The sequence below is a fragment of the Protopterus annectens genome, chromosome 14.part0 (genome assembly GCF_019279795.1).
Source record: "Protopterus annectens isolate FY-2018-M chromosome 14.part0, PAN1.0, whole genome shotgun sequence".
NCBI classification, from domain to species: Eukaryota; Metazoa; Chordata; order Ceratodontiformes; family Protopteridae; genus Protopterus; species Protopterus annectens.
The window spans coordinates 197,726,537-197,734,864 of NC_056748.1; positions in this window are offsets into that span (position 1 = coordinate 197,726,537).

The following is an 8,328-nucleotide window of genomic DNA, read 5'->3' on the forward strand; positions in this document are numbered from 1 at the left end:
ATAGTGCATTTGTGGGAGTTTTAAAGAGGTTGGATAGTGAGTAGGGGAAAGGAGTTAGAATATGTCAGCCAGGAGTAAGGCAGTTACAAGTAACGTGTGATAATACATAGTGCATCTGTGGGAGTTTTAAGGAAGAGGTTGGATATTGGGTAGGGGAAAGGAGTTAAAATATGTCAGCCAGGTGCTAGGCAGTTACAAGTAACATGTGATAATATATAGTGCATCTCTGGGAGTTTTAAAGAGGTTGGATAGTGGGTAGGGGAAAGGAGTTAGAATATGTCAGCCAGGTGCTAGGCAGTTACAAGTAACGTGTGATAATATATAGTCCATCTGTGGGAGTTTTAAAGAGATTGGATAGTGGGTAGGGGGAAAGGATTTAGAATATGTCAGCCAGGTGCTAGGCAGTTACAAGTAACGTGTAATAATATATAGTGCATTTGTGGGAGTTTTAAAAAGGTTGAATAGTGAGTAGGGGAAAGGAGTTAGAATATGTCAGCCAGGTGCTAGGCAGTTACAAGTAACGTGTAATAATATATAGTGCATCTGTGGGAGTTTTAAAGAGGTTGGATAGTGGGTAGGGGAAAGGAGTTAGAATATGTCAGCCAGGTGTAAGGCAGTTACAAGCAACGTGTGATAATACATAGTGCATCTGTGGGAGTTTTAAAGAGGGTGGATAGTGGGTAAGGGAAAGGAGTTAGAATATGTCAGCCAGGTGCTAGGCAGTTACAAGTAACTTGTGATAATATATAGTGCATCTGTGGGAGTTTTAAAGAGGGTGGATAGTGGGTAAGGGAAAGGATTTAGAATATGTCAGCCAGGTGCTAGGCAGTTACAAGTAACGTGTGATAATACATAGTGCATCTGTGGGAGTTTTAAAGAGGAGGTTAAATAGCGGGTAGGGGAAAGGAGTTAGAATATGTCAGCCAAGTGCTGGGCAGTTGCAAATAACGTGTGGTAATACATAGTGCATCTGTGGGAGTTTTAAAGAGGTTGGATAGTGGGTAGGGGAAAGTAGTTAGAATATGTCAGCCAGGTGCTAGGCAGTTACAAGTAATGTGTGATAATATATAGTGCATCTCTGGGAATTTTAAAGAGGAGGTTAAATAGTGGGTAGGGGAAAGGAGTTAGAATATGTCAGCCAAGTGCTAGGCAGTTACAAGTAACTTGTGGTAATACATAGCGCATCTGTGAGAGTTTTAAAGAGGTTGGATAGTGGGTAAGGGAAAGGAGTTAGAATATGTCAGCCAGGTGCTAGGCAGTTACAAATAACGTGTGATAATATATAGTGCATCTGTGGGAGTTTTAAAGAGGTTGGATAGTGGGTAGGGGAAAGTAGTTTGAATATGTCAGCCAGGTGCTAGGCAGTTACAAGTAACATTGGTAATATATAGTGCATCTGTGGGAGTTTTAAAGAGGTTGGATAGTGGGTAGGGGAAAGGAGTTAGAATATGTCAGTCAGGTGCTAGGCAGTTACAAATAATGTGTGGTAATACATAGTGCATCTGTGGGAGTTTTAAAGAGGAGGTTAAATAGTGGGTAGGGGAAAGGAGTTAGAATATGTCAGCCAAGTGATAGGCAGTTACAAGTAATGTGTGATAATATATACAGCATCTCTGGGAGTTTTAAAGAGAAGGTTGGATAGTGGGTAGGGGAAAGGAGTTAGAATATGTCAGCCAGGTGCTAGGCAGTTACAAGTAATGTTGGTAATATATAGTGCATCTGTGGGAGTTTTAAAGAGGTTGGATAGTGGGTAGGGGAAAGGAGTTAGAATATGTCAGCCAGGTGCTAGGCAGTTACAAGTAACGTGTGGTAATACATAGTGCATCTGTGGGAGTTTTAAAGAGGTTAAATAGTGGGTAGGGGAAAGGAGTTAAAATTTGTCAGCCAAGTGATAGGCAGTTACAAGTAATGTGTGATAATATATAGTGCATCTGTGGGAGTTTTAAAGAGGAGGTTGGATAGTGGGTAGGGGAAAGGCGTTAGAATATGTCAGCCAGGTGTAAGGCAGTTACAAGTAACGTTGGTAATATATAGTGCATCTGTGGGAGTTTTAAAGAGGTTAAATAGTGGGTAGGGGAAAGGAGTTAGAATATGTCAGCCAGGTGTAAGGCAGTTACAACTAATGTGTGATAATATATAGTGCATCTGTGGGAGTTTTAAAGAGGTTGGATAGTGGGTAGGGGAAAGGAGTTAGAATGTGTCAGCCAGGTGCTAGGCAGTTACCAGTAACTCATGATAATATATAGTGCATCTGTGGGAGTTTTAAAGAGGAGGTTGGATAGTGGGTGGGGGAAAGGAGTTAGAATGTGTCAGCCAGGTGTAAGGCAGTTACAAGTAACATTGGTAATATATAGTGCATCTGTGGGAATTTTAAAGAGGGTGGATAGTGGGTGGGGGAAAGGAGTTAGAATGTGTCAGCCAGGTGCTAGGCAGTTACAAGTAACTGGTGATAATATATAGTGCATCTGTGGGAGTTTTAAAGAGGGTGGATAGTGGGTGGGGGAAAGGAGTTAGAATATGTCAGCCAGGTGCTAGGAAGCTACAAGTAACGTTGGTAATATATAGTGCATCTGTGGGAGTTTTAAAGAGGAGCTTAAATAGTGGGTAGGGGAAAGTAGTTAGAATGTGTCAGCCAGGTGTAAGGCAGTTACAAGTAACGTTGGTAATATATAGTGCATCTGTGGGAGTTTTAAAGAGGTTGGATAGTGAGTAGGGGAAAGGAGTTAGAATATGTCAGCCAGGTGCTAGGCAGCTACAAGTAACGTTGGTAATATGTAGTGCATCTGTGGGAGTTTTAAAGAGGAGGTTAAATAGTGGGTGGGGGAAAGGAGTTAGAATGTGTCAGCCAGGTGCTAGGCAGCTACAAGTAATGTTGGTAATACATAGTGCATCTGTGGGCATTTTAAAGAGGAGGTTAAATAGTGGGTGGGGGAAAGGAGTTAGAATATGTCAGCCAGGTGCTAGGCAGTTACAAGTAACGTGTGATAATACATAGCGCATCTGTGGGAGTTTTAAAGAGGGTGGATAGTGGGTGGGGGAAATGAGTTAGAATGTATCAGCCAGGTGCTAGGCAGCTACAAGTAACGTGTGATAATACATAGTGCATCTGTGGGAGTTTTAAAGAGGGTGGATAGTGGGTAAGGGAAAGGAGTTAGAATATGTCAGCCAGGTGCTAGGCAGTTACAAGTAACTCGTGATAATATATAGTGCATCTGTGGGAGTTTTAAAGAGGGTGGATAGTGGGTAAGGGAAAGGATTTAGAATATGTCAGCCAGGTGCTAGGCAGTTACAAGTAACATGTGATAATACATAGTGCATCTGTGGGAGTTTTAAAGAGGAGGTTAAATAGTGGGTAGGGGAAAGGAGTTAGAATGTGTCAGCCAGGTGCTAGGCAGTTACAAGTAACATGTGATAATACATAGTTCATCTGTGGGAGTTTTAAAGAGGGTGGATAGTGGGTGGGGGAAAGGAGCTATAATGTGTCAGCCAGGTGCTAGGCAGTTACAACTAATGTGTGATAATACATAGTGCATCTGTGGGAGTTTTAAAGAGGGTGGATAGTGGGTGGGGGAAAGGAGTTAGAATGTGTCAGCCAGGTGCTAGGCAGTTACAAGTAATGTGTGATAATACATAGTGCATCTGTGGGAGTTTTAAAGAGGGTGGATAGTGGGTGGGGGAAAGGAGTTAGAATGTGTCAGCCAGGTGCTAGGCAGTTACAAGTAACGTTGGTAATATATAGTGCATCTGTGGGAGTTTTAAAGAGGTTGGATAGTGGGTGGGGGAAAGGAGTTAGAATATGTCAGCCAGGTGCTAGGCAGCTACAAGTAACGTGTGATAATACATAGTGCATCTGTGTGAGTTTTAAAGAGGGTGGATAGTGGGTAAGGGAAAGGAGTTAGAATATGTCAGCCAGGTGCTAGGCAGTTACAAGTAACTCGTGATAATACATAGTGCATCTGTGGGAGTTTTAAAGAGGGTGGATAGTGGGTAAGGGAAAGGATTTAGAATATGTCAGCCAGGTGCTAGGCAGTTACAAGTAACGTGTGATAATTCATAGTGCATCTGTGGGAGTTTTAAAGAGGAGGTTAAATAGTGGGTAGGGGAAAGGAGTTAGAATGTGTCAGCCAGGTGCTAGGCAGTTACAAGTAACGTGTGATAATACATAGTGCATCTGTGGGAGTTTTAAAGAGGGTGGATAGTGGGTGGGGGAAAGGAGTTATAATGTGTCAGCCAGATGCTAGGCAGTTACAAGTAACGTGTGATAATACATAGTGCATCTGTGGGAGTTTTAAAGAGGGTGGATAGTGGGTGGGGGAAAGGAGTTAGAATTTGTCAGCCAGGTGCTAGGCAGTTACAAGTAACGTTGGTAATATATAGTGCATCTCTGGGAGTTTTAAAGACGGTGGATAGTGAGTAGGGGAAAGGAGTTAGAATGTCTCAGCCAGGTGCTAGGCAGTTGCATGTCCAGGAGTTGTTTAGGTGGAAAACATTAGAAAAGATAAATCCTAATGCAGAGGGTAAGAATCATATAGGTTTCATCAAAGAATGGGTGGGAGATCCTGATTTGATTAGGTTTTGGTTAAACATTTAAAAATATTATAAGAACCATCCAGTTAGTACCTTGCTACCAGATTGCATTAAAGCATTTCATGTGTTTCACTGGGAGTTCCTCTGGTCTGTTATGCAGATATTTTGCAAAATGTTTTATATTAATACATCATCACAGGTTTATATCAATCAAATTCTCTCTCCCCACCAATAAATTTATTTCAGGCTACCTGACAGGGTTGCGTTGTCCTCTCTGCTATTTATTTTCATAGCTTCTGCCACAAATATGGTCCAAAGTTTCAAACTTGCAGGAAAGAGCATTGAACAACTGGGTCTGAAGGTCTCTCTCTTGACTTGATATGCAGATTAGTGCATGTTGTATATTAAGGAACCTACCAGGAAGACTAACCCATTACTCATGGAGCTTAAAGACTTAACACTCCTATCAGTTCTACAAACAAACAAAAATAAATTGCTACTTTTCCTCCTAAATGAGTTATGGAACTTAATGGAAAGAACCAGGGATATTTATTTCTGTTCATTAGCTTGTGTACATATATGAGCATTAAGATAGAATTAGACTTAAAGAAGCTGATAGGGAATCACATATCCATAGTAATCACCCGGTTACATATCAAGATAGCCACTCTGTTTGACGTAAGGCTATCCTTTCTACAAAGATTCCAGGCGGACAGATTGTTTCTTTTGATAAGATTATGTTAAGTCTTAAACATCTTCCTCGACTCATGATCATTAACTTTCTCAAGAAATATCAATGAAGGGTTCATAACTTTATTTTTGAGGGGAAACCACAAAGAATAAATATGAGGCAGTTACAGTATATGCTTCTAAAAATGAAGGTGGGTTTGGGCTTCCAAAATTTGAAGGCATCTTCTACTTTTTAGCGAGAGGAAACCAGCCACCCATCTGTGTTATGCCCGAAGTTATACTAAGGTATTCTGTTGCCCCCTCCCTAACTCAGGGAGATGATTGCAGGACCTAGGATCTGGGAAGAGAAGAAGAATGACATGGAGCACTTAGTAGGAAAATCTTTAAGGAAGGGATAGCATTATGTTGGCGTCCTGTCTCTAGGACAGTAAAAAAAAAAAATCTGAGTGGATGGGTGGCTTTTGTCATGTTCTGCATGGATTAAGACAGGAATATTCTAGAGAAAACATATGCATGACACATACCAGGAGCAAATCATGACATTAGAGGATCTACTAGGGGCAATATTCACTGAAAAGAAGATTCTTACCAAGCAGAAAGAGGTGATTGAACAGGTAGATCAAACACCAGCACCACAATATAGGAAGGATGATTTTAGAATCAGGAATCTATACAGAAAGAACTTAGATTCATCAGAGGCAGTTATGTAACCACCAAAGAAAAAAGGGGAAGGTTTCCTTCAGGAGGATGGGAGGGAATGGCAGCAATGTCTAGCTTTAATGAATTAATCCGTTTTACCCAATATTTCAAAGTTCACTTATGCTAAATTGATACATATGTGGCAAAGGACACTGGTATATTACGATAAGTGGGATAGGACACAAAGCCAAACTTGCTGACAGTGTTTTAGAGAGGGGGCTAACTATTTCCATTTGGAATGGTTATATCCAATGGTGGTGCTCATTTGGAAATATTCCGCAGTCTAAGAACCCACAACTTTGGTCGTTGGTCTCATAACCAACAATGCAAATCCCTCTAAAACACTAATTCTATGGGTAAGAACTATAATATTCATGATTCTTTCAATAATTGTTCAGGATTAGAAAGTTATTCTTCATAGCTGGATTAAGCAAATACATATAATGAACTATAGACAAGTTTTGGAACAGTAATAACACAAATAAGAAGGACTGATCAGGTCAGGAATATAGGGCATATTTTTACTGTTTACTGGATGTGTGACATGGGGAGAGGTGAATTGGTACAAGAATAGTAGGTATTCTAAGTAAGGATGATGACAAATTTCTCTTAAATGTAATACAATTTATGTCAGTAGTGCAGCACTTTTGTAAATATATGATGATTTTACACAATCCAGTGTGAAGTATGTTTAAATGTTGATGTTATTGGACATTTTAATAAAATGTACAAACAATTACCTTAAATAAGATTATCAGTTGCAGTTTCACAGAGACAAAATATCAACTATGTTAAATGTCTGATGACAAATATTACATTTTGGTTATTTATACATAGTAATATAGATTTTTGAAAGTCAAATCTTGGAGAATAAGTGTGTGCCTGAATTTTATCATTCACATATGTATCATTCTGTCAGTGTGATATGTTGCAGACATTAAGACTGGAAAAAAAACAAAAAAAATATGTCAGTAATCTAATTTAACTCACCAAGTAACATGCAGGTGCTAAACGTGTGTGATATAATTTCTTTCTATCCTGTAGTTGGATTAACAGTAGTGGCCCAGTAATGCAGCAGTTAACATTGCTACCTTATAGCAAGAGATTTTCTGGTTTGATTTTTGGCTAGGGTGCCTTTTGTGTGGAGTCTGCGTGTCCTCCCTGCATTTGTCTGGATTTCATCTGGGTGCTATGGATTTCTCAGACATTCCAAACACCTGCACCTAGATAATTTCTCTCCAGGCCTCCACTCAAAATGGGCTCTGTCACAGTCAGATTTCCTGGTAACAAATGTTAAATAAATAATGATTTAACATTCAGGCTTATGGTAAACTATAGAACCAAACTTACATTTTTTGAAAAAATTATGAAGTGATCTTCAAAATTGCCTTCTAATATCAAATAAAATGACATGATGTAATACCACTAATGAAACTAAAATAAGAACACTGATTGTAGGATCAGAAAACCACAATACTAGTGAGAGTACACCGTTTTAATAAAAATAAGTATATAGATAAAAACATAGTGCAAATATGCATTAAGCGCTTTCTTCCCTAAGAAAGTGGGACTTCATCAGAATGTACAGTGAAAAAACATATCATTCTTGAATACAAAAAGGTAAAATCATGTGAACACAAAGAGCAGCATTAATTAAAACTAATTAATATAATACAGATCTTTTGTCAATTAAAGGAACCAGGTGTATGTGCAAACTAAAACCAACCAAAGTAGATCCTTAGTACAAAAAAAATATAAAAGCTTCCTAAAAGAGGCATATTGAACAACAACATTTAAAAATGAATTGTGAAGACAATTAAAATAAATTAAAATAAAAACATATTGTACAGACAACTTGTGGAAGTGGATTACCAAATTTATAAAAGTCCTGCTTTAATTTTAAGAGCAGGTTGCAGGAAGATAAGTTTGTTTAAACCTGGTAGTTTGGTAGCATTCACGTTTAAGTGCCATAACATCTCCCCATGTTCCAGTTTGGTACGTCAATCTCCAGCATGTCCTGAATTGCAAAACTAAAAGTTAAATGTGTTACAATGACCACTTTAAGTGGTGTGCTTAAGCAAAGAGTTATTAATATTCTGTTTCTTAATGTCATATAGCTGTTCATAAATCTTCATTCTTAAACATCTTTCTGTTTTACTGATATAAAATCCATTACAAGTTGAACATTTAGCTATGTAAACCACTCTCCTGGAACCACAGTTGCCCCTCCACATGTATAGCAAATAATTTAAACCATTATTCAGTTTAAGACTTTTTTCTTCAAATATATATCTGCAGTGGTTAGATTAAACACAATCTGTAGTACCTGGGGTAGTGGTATCAAATCTGTTGCTGTGGGGATGTTCAAAAATTGATTTGAAATTTTGGGCAGCTTTGAAAAAAAAACTGGGA